At 27.4% G+C, this 19,329-nt stretch overlaps 1 protein-coding gene across 1 annotated transcript in view; it reads left to right on the top strand.

Annotated features, from left to right (window-relative positions):
- The first annotated feature begins 4,983 nt into the window (after positions 1-4,983).
- Positions 4,984-19,329, top strand: part of LOC112682085 (serine/threonine-protein kinase NIM1-like) — a 33,266-nt gene continuing 18,920 nt past the window's right edge. Inside the window, exon 1 of the mRNA XM_025552556.1 lies at positions 4,984-5,169. The gene's annotated coding sequence lies outside the window, so the exon portion shown is untranslated. The remainder of the gene's footprint in view (positions 5,170-19,329) is intronic.

Genomic DNA, 19,329 nt, shown 5'->3' with positions numbered 1-19,329 from the left:
AACCTATAACTGTGTTTTAGTTAAAAAATATATTAGTTCCAACAATAAATATGAAATATTGTCATATCAAAGTTACATATAATCTTCATCAGCTAATTAGCACAAAAACTACAGTATAATAAAAAATATAATATCTGTATATTTAAAATAATTCTCATTAGAAAAATTTTGTCTTTTATGTAGCATTTAAATTATTTTCATACTAACTAATTGGGAAATAACTATTCCCAATTAGTACTAAAAGAATTGAATGTAAATAGTTAATACAATTATTGTGGAATTAACGTTTGGTATATTTGGTATATATTTTATATTATTTATCCTACCTGGATTACTACTTTTTATACAATACAGTTTAAAATCGAATCTGTCGTATAGAGATTGATTATTAAATAATTATTAAAACAACACCTTTCACTTGTACTGTATTCTGGCTAAAAATCTAAGAGTAATAATCTCATTTAGGGAAAATATTTTAAAAAAGGCTTAGTTTTTTTAAAAAAAAAAAAAACAGTTTTAATTAATGTTTAAAACTAACGAATAAAATTACAATTAGAAACTGTTTAAAACATAAAAATCATTGTTTTAAACGAATAAAACGTATTTTATGTTTTTTGCAATCCTGGATAAATGTACGAGGAACTTGGTATTTTATTTTCAAAACTTATTGTCAGACTAATGTACTTCTATCGAAATCGTTAACACAGACAAAAAAAAAAAAAAACAACTAACGTCATGGTAAAAACAATATATTCCTCGTTTCACTTAGATTCCAGAAAAAAATGATCGTTATATATACATGTATACTGTCAATCATCCAACACCGATTAATAATTATTAATTAATAATAATATATAATATTATGGACTTGGTAACTAGGTCATATAAACGTAACAATGAAACAAATATTATATTGCATTAAGTTACTGGTCAAGAAGTTTTCAAAGGGATATTATAGTCTTTACCATACTTCAACTATATTTTGGCTTCTTTATAAAGTAGACGAGTTTAATCGAATATTCCACTGCAAAACTACCGAACAAATAAAATATTTCTTGATTCATACATTTTTTTCGTATTGTAATAAATGTAGAGAGTTATGTAGTATAAAGTCCGTGTAGTTTATGGAATAGTATTTGATTGTATAATGTTGTTTATTAGCTTATTGTTTTAGAATTACAGCTAACAGTTGTTGGTTGATTATACTAAAAAAGTGTACGACACTGATGGAAATATAACAAAACGGAACAATTTTCCACCAATCGAATTACTATCGAGGCTCCCGGAAACGGGTCCTGGGAACGCAAAGCGTGTGCTACATATACCGCATAGCTATATCGTTAGAAACGTAACGGTTGGGCATGGCGTCGCCTTCGTGTTCGTCGATGACGCGCGGGTGCGGGGGACGCACGGGAAAACGATTGAAAATGAAAAACTGAACGGTGGGTAGTAAAAAACAGCTAGAAAATGATGGAAAACGTTACGGGTTATACCGTTTATAATATGATCTGACGATGCATATGTATGTTACAATTGGTAGCGGCACCGTTGTGGAGCGGGTTAAGTGTAAATATTACAAACCTTTGCTGCGCACGAATATACGAATATATGGATATGAAATCGAACCTTTATACAACAGACTCTGGGTCTAGTGAAAAAAGTTCTTTAGATAGATATTGTTTAAAAGAAATCCTTTTTTTTTCATTTAAAAAAATCATTCTTATCGCGTAAAATGTATGCAAATAATAAATAATATTTAATAACCAGGGCTCCTAAGTTCATGCATTTGCATATCAATCTTGCTAAGTTGTATTTAATGCTAGATGACATAGAAATTCATTTCAAGGTGGCACGGTTAAATAAGTGAAGTTTTATTTTGCATGTTTTTGAATATTTAGTGGTTTTTTGCTATTTTGGCATTTTTATGCATATTTCAATTTTATCGGCCATATTGTTCATAATTTTGATATTCCTATTCATATTATTATATGAGTATTAATGTGCATTTATTATGGAAATTCTATAAAAGAGTCAATATTTGATGGAAAAAAAATGTGATCGTTTTATAATTTTTAATTTATAATTTATTATTTTTTTTATCATATAAAATGTGTGAGAATTCGATGGCAACATAAAATGATTAAAAATAAAATGTTATAGTTAGTTTCGGATCTAATATTTTTCATGGTGTATGTTATTTTGCTAATAATGATCATTAATGTACGACTTAGGGACAAAAAAGTTAGTAATTTGGGGTTTAAATGTTCAGAGAAATCAAATGTATTATGAGCAAGTATTTTGTTAACTCTCTAGAAATATACATATGATCCCTTTAACTCATGATCAATCTTTATAAATACCTATGATTATACTTAGCAAAATAATGAATGTTACTTTTTAATACATTGGTTTTTTATTAACATATAAAACGTAATAATAATGTACCTATATCATTAAATAATTTTAAAATTATAAAAAATACAAATATACCTATAGTTAATATACATACAGGTAATTGTGTTTAAAGACTATAAATACTTTTAATATTATTTCTTAATACTTCATAGCAATGCAATTTACACAATTAGAATGTAGATTGGTTAGTCCTCTAATTACATTTTTCTTTATTTTTCTAGAAAACTCATTGAAAATGACGACAATATCTACAATTAATATCTTTATGAACGTTTAATATTGCTAAACCGTTTAGTCTAGACTCAGTCATTGTAGAGTGCAATAATTAATATAGTAGTAGATTTTTATGTTTGGGAAAAATGATTTATTTAATAGGCATTTATTTAATTTATTAAATTCATTATTATACTATACACTATACAGAACTTATGATGACATCTGATATTCAAGTACTTGTAATTTAAAATACAGGTACTATAAAAATTTTCAATACGCGAAATGGTGAGTGATTCAGTCCCCTAAATCTGCTACTGTTAGTTGTCAATGCTTAATTAAGTTTATTAGTATTTTTGGAAAAAAGTTTAAGATTTAAAATAAACAACTGATGTACATAGAATACGCAGTTCATGAAGACTCAAAAATAATATTTAAAGTCTATTTTTTTAAACTGTTCAATTGAAAACAAAATATAACTATAAAAATTAATCAATAATTCTTGTTATTTTGAAAATTATTTATGATTTTTTGGAATTTGCATATTTTAGGCTCATAATTTTAGATCTTAAGTGCATATAAACGCACATTTTTGAACTTTTTAATGCATATTTCAATGCATACTTTGTCAATTATATTTTATGTATAAACTGATGCTTATTTAGGCATATTTTAGAGCAGGAACTCACAAGCTCTGGTAATAACTGTATATGAAAATAACAATATTGTACAGCAATTAATATTGTTAATATTAGTATGTTAGTTTAATACAATACACAGCGGGATAAAATCAATTCTAGCGCGCTAAAAATCAAAAATAAAAATTGTACATTATACGAGATATAATAATAATTTTATATTCTTTACATATCATTGATAATAAATACACATTATTATGGTTCTAAAATGTTTATCTCATCATACTAATATAATTTTATTTGAAATCAAAATTTCATGGCACAAGACGCTCAACCGATGTCGAATAGTTTTAAGAATTATATGATGTGCTTAATTATTGTTTTGATATTCACCGTGTAGGTAAAATCTGTCGATTCGAAAATGTTTACTATTTTACTTATGGTTAATTATTTAGGTTTATCATTATTCATTATTTCATCAATATGGACGTTAATAATAGATCAAGTAACATTTTAAATTACCATAAACTATACACATCATTAAAACAATAAAAAAAAAAAATGAGTATAATAAATACTTATTATTATATTATTAGTAAAATAATACCCCGAGAACATTCAATATTTATATTTGGAATTATTTGAAAGTTTAAGAAATAAAAGTATTCTTATAACTAAAAGGATTTCATTAAAAACTAGCGAATATATCTTCGATGTTTGTAAAGTGACATATGGAGGATATACATGGTTAGATACTTATACAGAGGCAATAATAATGTAGGAAGGCCGAAAAAATGTTTTACGGAATGTTTCATTTGAAGTAAATAACGTAGCTCTACAGAATTAGGAAATGTATGGACTACGTCAGAAATAAAACATATTGTATAATTTTAAATGTTATAAAAGTGGAAAAACAGCGTTTATAGATATATTAGAAAAAACACATCTATTCTACAGAGTTGATTCGGCAGGGGAAGCGTTAGGTCTTATTTCGAATAATAAATCAAACAAGCAACAATATTTCAATATACTGATAAATGGCCTAGATTACAGTAGTTAAAGCTTATGAAGTCGATTTCCCAGGAAAAAATTATTTCTTTCATAAATAAAAATTAATTCACTAAAATAATAATTTTGATGTGCTAGAATTGATTTCATCCAACTGTGCGACGCGTGTCCGCATTATAGCTTGTTGCGTTTTTTTTTTCAACCTAAACTTATTACGAATGTGTGAGTATTCTAAAAATTTCAATTGCTTAGTATTTATTGTAGAATAATATATTATATAAAGTCAACTCGTTAAATAGAAACTTTTTTTTTTTTTTTTTTTTAATAGAAACTTCACGATACGGTTTCGTGAAAAAATTCGTTACGTGGAGAATTTCGTTAAACAGAGGTTCAATAGTGCAATAAATATATATATATATATATATATATATACGAGCATAATAATAATAATAATTGAACAGTGGCGGATAGGAATGAAAAAATAAAAAACAGAGAAGATAAATGGAAAAAAAAAAAATTTCGAGTGTAAAAACGATCGCGGCAAAACCCGGCTACATCTGCTACCGCTACTCATAATCCGTTTATTTTATTTTTATTCTTTACCCGTTTCTCCGCTGAAATCGGCCGTCGCCGCCGCTGCCACCGCCTTCGCCTTGTCTCTTGTCAGCGCCTCGGCAGCAGCAGTGCGGCAGAACGGTAGTGACTGACCTGCGTCGCGCGCGTGTGCTGCGCTGTGTGCCCGCGGCTTTTTCAAACGTTCAACCGTCCGCGGTCGGAGAACACTGGCGGCGACGAACGAGCCGTATCTATTCATTCATTTTCACATTTTTTTCCAGCCAGATCCCATCGTCGTGACCGTCCATCGCCGGGTATACGATTTACCGCAGCCATACAGGTACACCTAACATACGTATCGCATTGTACATATATACCCCGTTCGTTTTTGATTTTGTAAATATGTTCGTTTCCGCTTTATGTATTTAATATTGCAACGGTATTGCGTTTCGAATGGTGGGAATGACGGGGCGGCGATCAAAGATGTCAGGAACTTGTGTTGACAGTATCGTGTACACACGCGGGTATTCGACGTGGATCAGCCGCTGTGCACAGCGACGAACGTGGGAAAATATTTCGTGGTTGGGGGGACGAGGGTTTGATGTATTTAAAACGTAAAATGTTGATAAATAGCTCGCTTAGTAGTTACTCATTATACATAATATATACATTTATTTATGTATCTTATTTGCAATTCTCATGGGAAGCTTTGAAATAACTATTACATTTGTAAGTCAGGTCATTTTTTATAACATTTTTCCTGATATTTTGGCGGTTGGTCGCCCCCGCCCTTGCGTTCGTACACAGCCCGTGCAAGCGTGCCGCAAATGAGTACCAGAGCATTACTACATACAGATAACTTTAATTTATAATATCTTACGGCGAATTATAAAAATATTGAACTATTTTTCCTTTTTTTTTTTTGGGTCTGTTTATTATTTTATTTTGTACTCATATCTTGGCCGTGTAATCCTGCGAAGGATAGCAGTCGAGATATTGGCTATTAATCGTCTTACGTATTTCCGAAGAATAACTGCGTGCAGGAGTGGTTTCGTGCAGGCTGCCAACATACACCCCCTATTTTGTACTAATCGACTGAAAACAGTTCGAAGTGTTAGGTATTACTGGTTTTCGAAATGAAAGTACACTAATGATTTTGTTATAATTCGCTGAATAGTAGTAATGAAGTTGATTAAAAAAATTAATATTTCAATTTTATTCTACACGTTATGTTTATAGGTACGTAATTTTGTTTTATAATTATGCTACAAAAAAGGTATAATAGGGGATGGGGGAGGTCTTATACCTCACATCACGTTTTGTGTAAGCCTCTGTAGGTATTATATATGGAATAGGTTATTTTATATCAATAGGTCTTGATTTTCTTGCGACAACTCACAGCCTGTGCATTTTAAATGGAGTGTAATCACCCACTAAGTAAAATTCTTACAAATACTAACCATCATGTGATCAGTAAATAAAAGTTACGATAATTTGTATTTTTTTTTTTTTTTTATACTATAAGAATAATTGTGTTATTAGGTACCTATTAAACACTTATATAGCTGTCAAACGCGAGTTCCCACGCGGATCAGTTGTACTTTAATTTAACTGATTTAATGTCATGTTTAAAGCTGCTTGTAACCAATTATTGTTAATTATATATGACACGCCTGTTTTAAATCATAATATTATTATATTTAACGTTTATTATTTATTCGCGTATACCTTTATGATGTTTCCAATTGCATCGTTTTATATAATTGTATGTAAATGTATACTACTGAACTAAAACAATAATTACTAATTAATATTCATCGACAGAACAGATTCAAACACATACTGTTAGTTCTGTATGTTGCTTATTTAATAAATATATATATATATATATAACCTCTAAGACAGTAAACACAAAATAAAACATCGATATAGAGTAAATTTTTTGATTTTAATCTGATTTTTAAGTTTAGTTACTAAACCAGCAAAATGTTCTATTAAATGGATACACTAAACATGTACATTTCAATTACTATAATATATTTTTCAAATATTCTTCAGGCTGCAGGCACATGCTAATTCGATGTATTGATCGATTGAACAATTTTTTCAATTTGATCATTTATACAATGTGGAAAAAATAATTTTCTTGCGTTGAATTATGAAAACAATACTATAATACCACTGCAACAAGTAAACTACCGCAGTATATCATTATTGTCAATATTTGTATAACAAATTATGGTAATACATTAATGCGAAGGATAGAATTTTTGAGGACTGTACAATGTTTCAAATGGGTTCTCTATTATCTGTAATCGACAAATAATATTCCTTCGCTGCGTTTTATTTGTCAATAACAATATACATCGATTTACGAGACAATGTGTATAATTAAGTTTGTATTTTGTGTGGAAAAATAGAATTGGCAGGTGGACAATTCGAGATCGAAACTTATGGCTGACGCTTATTTCATCACTAGGGATTTGTCTGGTGCACAACCATAGATATTTTATATTTTCGTATAGTACGAATCGCGGCCATCGCGATACTTAAAACGTCCATTTGTAAAATATTTTATTCATCAAATTTCAATAACTCGCTCTTCGATGCATCTACGTAAAAATATATGTACTAATTGATATATTTATATTTTTACATTGTATACATATAGACACAAATGTGGTAATTTTTAATAATCGATCAATGTATAAAAAAAACATGCATCTTAGAAAAATAATATGCTTATAAAGTATAATAATAATAAATATTTAAATTATTTAGATTATTTGATTAATAAATATCCTTAATTATGTGTTTTAGTGAAAATAGTTTTAGCTTTTAACTATAGCTTAAAATAATATAATTTTAGTTCGTCCGAAGCAAGGAATATATACATATATATATATATATATATATATTTAAGTTTTTTATTTTGTTATGTAATCAAATGTTATAAATCTACGACAGTAGTTTTATGAAGAAACTGTTTAGATCGGAAAAATTTAGGTATAGATATATAAAAAAAGGTTATATTTTTATGATAAACGTATTTTATTGGTGTTCCTAAATGTCAAGAAAAAAAGTTTAAAAATAATAATGAATTTCGCCCTACGATTTCGTTTATATTTATTTTGATAAAATGAGCAATTATATTGCGTTAAAAGACTCGAAAATGTCAAGAAAAACTAATTATCCTTGTATTTGGTATTAAAATCATAAAAGATTTGGCCAAATTAAGTATATTTCTTAAGTGTTTAAAATTTAAAATATAGTAGTACTTTAAGACATTCAATATACAGCTATACACATAAAATACCACAGTTGTGAAGAAAAGCTAAGTAAAAAGAAATTTGATGTATTTTTAAACACAAAATTTAATTCTCATTTAATATCATGTAATTTTTAACTTTTTTTTTTAAATATTTCTGGAGACTAAACCAATTAAACAATTTTAATGTACTCATATTAATAAAAATGTTGTGTAGATATCATTTTTTCAAGTTTTCAAATAATCATTGAACCACACATTAGATTGGAAATTAGTATGTTTACTAAAATCTATTCTAAATAAGAGCCTGTCGTGTTTATTGTACCTGTATATTCCTTCTATTATGATAATCCACCCATTATCGTCGTTGTGGACCTATGCATGAAGGATTTTTTAAATCAATATAAACGGAAAATTTATAATTTTAGATTTGACAAAAAATAATTTTAGATTATAATAATTTTAGATTTGATAATTTTAGGTAGTATTATATTAATATAATTAAGAAATTGTTACATTCATATCGATGAAATGACTAACTACCAACCTACATCTGTTATTCATATACATTAACCGAACGGCCTCTCATAATCTAACGCATGACAGCCCTTATATTCAAAAATCATAAGTCATCATATAAATATTTAATAGGTTTTCTATTGTTATTAATGTAAATTGAATAGATTTTAACAATTATTGTAGTATGTTGACATGTACTTACATTTCATATAAGTTAATTTGACTTTGTGGCTACATAAGTAAAGGTTACTAGAACCCGAACTTGAAATTAAGGAAGGAAGGAAGTAAATAAAAAAAGATACTGAGTTTATTTCAGTTATCAGATAATATAATATAATATAATATATAAATGTACACAGTAAAATTCGCAAAGACGCTCTTTAAGGGATCACCTTATTAGAGCGTATATATAATAAAATAAAACAATAAATACGATAAGTACTCCTAAACGAGTGAAATTTCTATTTTTATTTTTACACAATAACACAATAACTACACTTTATCGTAATCTACAGAACAAAAGAGCGTCTCATTAGATTAGATAAAGAAAAACGTATTGAGCGTATTTACAATTAGTTTTCACTTTAACTAGTATAGGAAATGTCTAGGGACTGACAGAAAACAGCGTCTTTTGCAGGAAAGTGTCTTAAGCTGGAGCGTTTTAAGCGAGCTTTCTGTATATTTATGTTGTATAGTATGTCTTAATAAACTTATGTTATGAAGGAATGATTACAAGATATGATAGGCATAAACACAACCAGCTAATGAATAATTTATGGCTTGGTTGGTATTATATAAGTATTTTAGTAGTGTAATGATAATAATATTAAGTTTATTTGAACATAAATTCGAATTATTTGATTATTGAATAATGAGAATTTGGCCGATCACTTTAGTACAAATTGTTGAAAAATTATGCTAAATTCGACCTATGAGCTGTGATTTTACATTTATAATATTTTAAAAATCATCTAGTGGCTAGTATCCACCAAAATAATATCGAGGGTAATTATTATTTAATTAATATTTATGAATGAAAGATAAATAGAAACTGTATCAGATTATATTTTTGAAAAAACAAATTTAATATTTCAAATTAGGACTTCGTTTTTTTACTTTCTCAGCTAACGTTCAATTTATTAGTTAATATAGTTAACAGACTTATTTATCCCATTTTTGATGTTGGTTGAGCAAATTTTAGATGACTGTCTAAAACTGCCTAGTTGTTACTGATCGGTAGTTTCTTCAAATTGATTAAGACAGTAAGAGTGTCCCCAGAAGGGGGGTGAATTGGGAAGTCTCCCCATGGCCTTTTTTTCAAATGTTTGTTATTTATTATTTATATCACATTAGGAAATTACATAAATGTAAATTCATGTATGAAGTAAGTCCCTCCCTTATAATAAAGTCTAGAGATGTCATTTGATGACAGTAATAGTCGGTAGTCCTAGTTATAAATTTTGATTATATTTTTACTTAAAATATACTTGGTATTATAACAATATATAAAATAGATTAAATAAAATATTTAAATTTTGTTTTTTGTTATTTTTTACATGATATGTTATTTTTGAGATTTATTTTACACCGATATTTGCTAAGAATTATTTTTGAATGCTCGAATATGATAATTTATCATAGTTTTTAAATGGAAAGAAATACATTTACCTAACATAACAAGTAAGTTGTTAACTTGGGAGTTATATTAAAATACAATTTTTTTAAAAATCATTATGTTTGGCTATATATTTTAAGATATAGGTCACTTTTAAAGGTCGTTATAATTATTTTGTTTGACCTAATATTATACTCCAAATGTATATAAAATGATAAATGTTTTCTTAGTATTCGATATAAAACCCCAACATATCCTTTTTCTTTTCAATTGTGAATATTTGATTAGAGTATTACGATAAAAGGAATAAAAACTCATAAAATAAATATTTTTTAAATATGTATTCGATGTATGAGACAATTTTTTTTCCATAACTTTATAACTTGAATGTGTTATATATTTATAGAGTACTCTACTTATTATCGGCTAACTGTGAACTACGTCTAACAATACCATTGAATTCTTCAGTTAAGTATGTATATTTGTTATAAATAATTTTAATTTTAGTCAGATGTCTTAAATACCATGTGACAAAAAAAAACTCTTGACTATTACTAAATGGGCTGAATAACAAAAGGGACTCTTTATTTTCGAATACTGCTTCTGGTATCATGTGGTACCTAAAATACTTTTAGAATAAACTTATTCAGAAATCAGGAGTAAATAATTACACAACACCATTGTCACTATTTCTTGAAATTAAATTAAGAACAATAAAGTTTTAATTTATTTGTATGCAGTGCTCGACTTGGCAAAATTAAAGAAGGGGACTCTATTTATTTTAAAAAAAAGAACGTCCCCAAAACTGGCTGAGCGTTATGATTATAGCGTATTAATAGTAGGGGATGCTAATATTTCTGAAAATTAATTGGGGTACTCTGTCCTCCAAGTCGACCACTGTTTGTATGATTTTATAGGTACACACTGTTTTTGATGTTTTTGATATGATTTTCATTAAATATTATTGAAAATGGTTTTAATATAACGTTGTTGGAAAAATTTAAATTAAAAATTAAAAAAAAGTACATCTAAAGTTAAAACTGAAATTGAGAGTGTTACATTCCTTGTGTTTGTTGTTAGTAGTATTAATTAAATCAGGCTATTATATATTAAATAATAATTTTCTAACAAAAATACCTATTGAAATATAATATATGAAAGTAATCATTAGCGTTCAATGTGTTATTTGATATATTATAATTAAACACTTTATTATACAATATATAGATAAGCATTTAGTAGTTATCAACCTATACACATATTTTAACAATTAGTTATACGTACACAGTAGAGTCATAATATAACTCGAATCTGTAGGCTAAGGAAAAAATTTAGGTGTCGAGATTAATTAATATTGAAATTCATTGAATCGTACCTTATATGTATATCGAGTTAAGGAAGAATTTTAGTTTTTGAAGCTCATTAAGAATTGGCTATATGAAAAGTAATAAAATCCTGCAATAAAATAACAATTACTTATAGTATTTTTTAATTTTTATGGGTATTCAGAATCGCACTGAGAAGGAAACGGGGATTAGAAAATATTTTCAATGTTTTACTGTAATTATAACCATTTTCCACTGAAGTTCATGATTCTTGAATAAAACATATAAATTATAAACAACAGTCATTACTCACACGCAAATCATTAAATTACTATCTAATAATGATTATCATTCTAATTTTTTAAAAATTAATTATGCGACCGATATCATGACAATTAGTGTTATTACTTCGTTATTTATATATTGTAAAAAATTATCAACGGAAATATTTTAAACAAATCAGAACTATTTAGAGGAATAAATACGATTTGATTGCTTGTTTATATTTATATTACATTAACTGAATGGACTCATGGGATTTATTTACATCAAACTATCAACTACTGAGAAAATATATCATGAGTAATGATGTGTATCAGTACAAGACAGTTATGTAAATTTACGGTTCTTACATTTAAAATGCTCAAAAAAAAAATCTAATTTCGTAGTAAATATAAAACATAATGCTTTAAAGACAACTGTATGCATGATGAATTAAAAAAATAATTCATGACTCCACTGTTAAGTCTTATTATCATAATAGTATACGTTTAAAGTTATCATGCATTATCTCATCATAAACTTTAAGGTTTCCAAAACTTAGCCGACATACTGTATGATACGAATTCTTAATCATAAACCATTTTGTTACTTAGCGGTGTCGACAGCCTTGAATGTGTGTGGGATAAGGCGGTTGTTATTCCAAGCAACATAAATAGGCAATAACGTTGTAAGCTATTAATTTAAAACGTAATTAACAAACACCAATACGTGTTAGACGTAAATTAATATTGTAATTGGACGTATTACACGAATATTACATAGAAATAAAATATCCCTTTAATTATTTAAGAATGTATTAACGTAATAATTAATATTATCACGCAATGCATTTAAAAATGGATTGGATTTTGGTGAATACTTTTTGGTTTTTAATTTTTTACACATAACATTTTAAATAAATTCATAAGGGACCAAAAGCATTAAATCATGTTTTTCGTCGAACGTTCGACGAGTTTTGTTCTTGTTTTATATGATGAGCAATTGATCCGAATCGTATGACGTATACGTGATGCGTCATTTGGTGAACAGTTAAAATATAATATCGAGCATTAGTTACTATATTAAAAATATAATTAACCTAATATAATATTTTAGTATTGTGTTCGATTTATACCCCAAGTCCTATCCTTGACAAGGTTTTGTTTATACAATTAACACGTTTATTTGGTAAAAAGTGAATACAGTGTGTATTAAAACGCATACATTGAGATATTATTGACATTAATTTTTAGCATTTTACAATTGCTCGATACACATAGGATGCCTGATAAAAAAAAAAAAACCAAAAAAATACTAAAAAATTATTTTCCCAAAGTAGGTAATAACCGTTTTCGATATCTTAAAAAATGACTTTTGATGTAAATTTATTTTCTGGAAGTTTGATCACATCTAAATTAAAAAAGTAAAATAATATCGTTATAAGATCCATTTATTCAGAATCTGATATAAATGTATTATTTTTGTATCGTTTTGTACATCAAATAAAGCTAATGATATACTCGTAAATACCAGGTTTAAGTTCATTATTTTAGGAAACCTCACAAGAATTCCGAAAATGTAATTTGACGTTAATTCAATTCTGAATTTACGGTGAATTTTAACCTGAAATGTATGGAGTTGTACAATATAAAATTATTGTTTTCTCTGTTTATTTTTATTTTTCTGTAAATCAAAATCATTTTTAAAATATTTATATTTATTTAATTTTCACCAAATATTATAATGAATTATTTAAATTAAAAAATTTAACATAGCTGGTACTTTATCGATTATCAATTTTCATAGTCGTTTTTTTTGACATGGTGCGTGTGTTCATTAATTTTTTGTTAGAAATTCAAATGATTTGACCCAGTAAATTTGATAAATGTTTAATGCTTCTAAATTTAAATAAAGTATAAATAATTAGAGATCACTTTAAGTAATATACTCGTACTATTTAGTTTATATTTATTGCTGTAAGTATTATTAAATAAGTAATTATTCTATTTTTGTTTTTCTCTAACATATTTAAAAATGTTGATAGGAAGTAATGATTTACTACTATTAAAAAAATTTCTTATGCTTCATTTTGTAAAGAATTTATTTTTATTGCTCCCAGAACACGGGTAATCCAAAAAAAAATGTTATAATTTAAAATAACAAAAATAAATCTTTGTTTGAACAAAAATTTTTTGAATGTTGTGGTAAATTTATCAAATTTAAAATGAAAATAATAAAAAAAAAACTCTTTATATTTCATTATCAAAGTTCAGTCTGTTGCTTTCCATATGCATATAAGCGAACAGGTTGTCTTACATTTGTATCCCACAATATAATATCACTAATTGCATTCGGAGAGTAATTTACTACAAATGCTTGTAAGACACATAAACATATTTTTGTACGGTTATATGAAGTCTTATGGGTGATTTTTTTAATATTTCGGGTCCATAGATTTGTTTAAAATGATTTTAAGCATTTCATTTTATACAGAGATTGTTAGTTAACCATTGGAATCAATAATCTAAAAGATCTTCGATTTAGTAATGGTGATTATAATTATAGTACATTATTATAAAATGTGAAAAGGTTTAGATTGACTAATAAACAGTCGATTTAAAATAACACGATTACATGAAGGATAATATTTTGGTGACCACGCTCTCGAATTAAGGTCGCATTTCTTTTGCGTCGCCATTACCGTGACATTACAGTGTCAGATTATGCGTATTAGGAGTCGGAGGTTTACATTTTGAAAATAAAAACCGGCCATTGGGTCGTTGCCAATATTGTGTGTGATGTATGTTTCCAAACAATCGTACAACTCTGCGGTCGTCAAGGTGTTTCGAGTAGAATAACGAGCCGTACACGTTTATTGTACTATATAGTGTAAACCCTATGTAGATATAAAGGTACATACTTATTATATACATAAAAGTATATACTATACATATGATATTAAATTATTCGAAAGACACACGATACCTCTAACGTACCGTGCGGTATAAACATAGTATAAATAGAACGTTATCATTCGCGTGTAAAACACGTCCCGTTTCCGGAACAATAGTAAATAACTATAATTATATAGTCGTCGTAGGTACAGGTACTATAAGTAATAGTACGATAGGAAACTTTTTATACTCCTCTTCACCTATCGAAGTTTATTAGTATTTACCCTCGTCCTTAAATATATATATATATATATAATACTTTACAATATTGTATTATAAATATAATACACCGGAGTATCGGACCATTGCAACTGTGTAATAGGTAAATAGTTTTGAAAAAAATTAACAAAATCTTCGTTACGTTCAAATGTAACATTTTGATTGATCTTTTTAGTATCACAAGAATTTGTATTAAAATGCTTTAAAAACAAGAAAAATTAAATTTTGAGTTGTAAAAAAATTCTAATAAGATTATCTATGACATAAAACACTGGGCGATTAGTATGAAGTACACGGTACAATTTTCTTTATAGATAATATTTGATGTAGTTCACTGATTACTGAATTACTAAATTACCATTATTAACTATACCAAGGAAACGTATATATAAAAGTATAAAAAGTGACTTTGAATAAAAAAAAAATATCTCATCAAATTAAAAATACGCTAAAATAATTAAAACATAAGGAAATGCAAATTAAACGTTTCATTTAAATTTTGTTGGTGGTGAGTTTTGTATTTAAAAAACAATATTTTAAACCTACTAAAAAATAATAAATTTTGCATTCAAATGTGTCTAGATATTATATTTCTTAATTTGCCATACATACGACGAGTGGGATGGGGATAGAATTGGGCGACGAAAGTCATGTTTTGTATAAATGTTATTTTTATGATTTTATGATTATATAAAACGGGAAACTTTTAGCTGATCCAAACAGCTCGTTTATTATATCGTTTGGACACAATCAGCGTCCCGTCCGATTTAATAGAGGTTAACGTCTTTCATACCGCGATAGTGATCTTCAGGGTTTCTACGACGTATCCCGAAAACGTAAAATTTGCGGCCCCACGAGTAACGTCCAATACTACCATATAATGTATATATATGTTTATAAACACACACACACACAAGCTTATATATCGATCCCTGTAGCACTAACAGTAGTACTTACAGCCCACTGGACAGTCATCACGTTCAAGTTGGTACCTCTTAGTTAATAATACCTTAGCCTTCCCGCTTACACTATTTCCGCTAGTCTTGAAGACCTTCTACATATAATGGTTTTCGTGTTTTAAGTGTCGAAATAATAATAATAATTAGCAAAATTCACCCCGATATTAAGTATACACAACGATATAATGTATTAAATAAATGTACGTAACAAGTGCAAATTGCAAATATTATAATTTATTAATATTATGTACATATGAGCAGAGGAGAATCTAGGAATTTGTCAGAGAGTGTGCCCTTACATAAAATGGGTCCTTTGTAGTTCAAAAATCATATTATTCTTTAAAAGTTTTTCAGATGATTTATCACATATATGATGTAAATAAAAATAATTAATTTTTATATACTCTATGTAAAAAGAGGGACACCTTTTTACACGGGGTGTTTAAACCCTTGTCTACTTTCGTCGCGAAGAAGGTTTTTAGTTGCTTATGTAGGACAAGGTGACCACTTTTAATGTAAACACACAAAAAAAAAAACATACAAATTTGGGGTTTCGGGCTCGTCAGCACCAATCTACTATTTTAGGCAAGAAAAAATACTGATTACAATAGTATGGGTATATGGGTACCCGGGTGGGTAGATCAATAATAATAATAATAATAATAATAATGCAAATGTGTCTTATGGGCTACATACATAAATACCAAAAAAAAAACCCCGTACTACAATGTTACCGGTACGCTTGACCTGAGAATGGACTAACTGGAACGGAATGGACGACAACACCGGACATCCACCTACAACACGCGGTAGGAATGGACACCGCAACGGCGTTCGCGCACACGTCGTCGTAGAACGCGATAGTGTCACAGACGAATGTTTCGGTATATCCGTCGACGACAACAAAACCAACACGTGAATGCGCAAAAGGAACACACGAAACCGCAGGCGATCACGTCTTAAAACGCACCTGTCGGTACGACCGAAAAAACATCACGGCACAGTGCCCGGCGCGTTAAGATGTCGCTAGTGCGGGGGTATATGAGATAGAATGTTTTAAAAGATCGAAAATAGTTAACTATCGCATATTTTTGTTCGTCACGGCAGTGTGCTGATAAGCATATTTTCTACACTCCAACTATTTTAAAGTTCAAGGTAAATTATTTAATTATGTTTGCCCACATAGGCGTAATTTGGGGGGGGGGGCAAGGAAAGGCAACTATCCCCTCTTTCTAGATATTTTACCTAATACTTTATACACCTATTATACCCAATAGATTTACCGAAAACTAATAGTCTTACCACATTCAGCCCCTGCCCTCCTAAAAATTTACTCCAAGTTACGACAAAGGATTTCGCACAAATAAATTTATACTATCCGACAAGTGACTTTTTAATTATGTATATATTAAGCAATTCTATCCACTTTTGAAATATTATTACAAGTTTTAATATCCAAACAAAGTATCTATCCAAAATATCAATCAACTACATTTTTTGACATCATAACTTTTATTATTAGAGATTAATTTGAGTACTTAATAACGAATAACGGTTGAATATTTTTTTTATACAATTCTAATCACTTGTAAAACATCAATTAAAATTTATTAAAATAAAAGTTAAAAAGTTAGACAGTAAATTACAACTTTGTTTAATAGGTACCAATCTAAAATGAATCTTATATGTTTAGGAGTTATTGTTTTAAATTCTTCAATGACATGATTTATGTCTATGGAGTTTAACTTTTGCTCCACAAATAAAAATAACAATGTTTTCAAACGATCTAGAGACATAGTGAACCTCAATTTCGACTTGAAAGTAGTAATTTTTTAAAAAATACGTTCATATCCACAGCTAGTAACAGTTATCATAACAAACATTGAAAATAATTGATTGATACTGTTGAATACATTTTGTTGGTTTAAAGCGGTCAATCATTTATAAACAGTATTTGAACATATTTTGGATGGAATATTTTCAGCTCATTTTAATAATTTTTTTTTTTATACTCTTTTTGAGTGTGCACTCGCACTGTTAGGTTTTAATGACATGATTGTGTGAAAATTAAATTCAAGTCTAAATAATTATTAATTGTTATCATAAATATAATTTACAATATAACATATTTTATTGAATTCTATGGTATACTTATTGTATAGATCTTCCCAGGTTCCATTTTTAGGCTGTGGTATATTATTCGCTCGAAATGCTCGAGATGGTGTGTTATGTTGTTTTCGTTTATACGAGTAAGTATTAAATTTAAAAACTTAAAAAATTAAATATATAATCTAAATTTTAATTAATTTTTAATTAATTATAATGGATTAAAATTATGTCTTAATATAGTATAGGATAATATTAAAAAAACCTCCAAAAAAAAATCTAAAAATCACCATTGTCGCAGGGTGTGTTATGGAACACTCGGAAAATCCAGTAGATACGCATTTACACATGAGTAAACATTTGGGATAATATTACCACAAAATATCAATTGGACATCTGCAAATTTATTGACACTAAGAAAAAAAATCATTATTATTTCAAATATTATCAAACAGCATACAAAAATCTAAATCTTTTGGAAATCATACTACCTCTAGAAAAACATAGTATGATTTTAAATTTCTAAAAAATATAATACTATATAAATAATAATAATAACAAATTGAATGAACTTTTCAAGAACTGTTCTATGATGTTTTGTTTTGTTTTGTAATCTCTTAATTGTTCTGGTTTTTTATGTAGTGATTTTTCATCAATTTTTCATAATTAATTGTATTTTTGGGAAATTCAACAGAAACTTAAAAAATTACACTATGATAAAATTAATACATTACTCGTTTCACTCAAAATCTAAAGTACATAATTGATTATTAAGTCGTTATTATCTTTTTAAGTAAAATAAAAATAATCATTAATGAAAAATTATCATCTTTTTATCGATATAAAATTATTATTAAATTATAATATTTATATTTACTTAAATATTTAAATTGCTTATCATTATAATAATTAAATGGATATTTATGACTATTTAAACTTCCTATACAATTAATTATACTTGATAATTTGAAAATTTGAAAAATTATATTAAATTGATATATTGGAAGGGGTAATTTTATGTATACGCAATATAGGAATTTAGACGTATTCTTTTTCTACTTTACCGATCAATATGGATGCTATAAAGAATTTTAAAATTTATTTGAATTCTTCATTATGACTACATAAGACCAAGTTTTTCATTTTTTCTCCATAAGTTAAAAAAGTTAACTATATTAGTTTTTAAATTTAAATTGATTTTATTGTGATTTATATAAATAAAATTAAAAATGTGGGGAAAACGTTTTTGTATAGATTTTATGAAAAATTTAAAT

Source organism: Sipha flava, unplaced genomic scaffold (assembly GCF_003268045.1).
Source record: "Sipha flava isolate LNK unplaced genomic scaffold, YSA_version1 1_pilon_pilon, whole genome shotgun sequence".
In the NCBI taxonomy this organism is placed as follows: Eukaryota; Metazoa; Arthropoda; class Insecta; order Hemiptera; family Aphididae; genus Sipha; species Sipha flava.
Note: the sequence above shows the minus strand (reverse complement) of the source record. Positions and strands in the feature narration are given on the sequence as shown.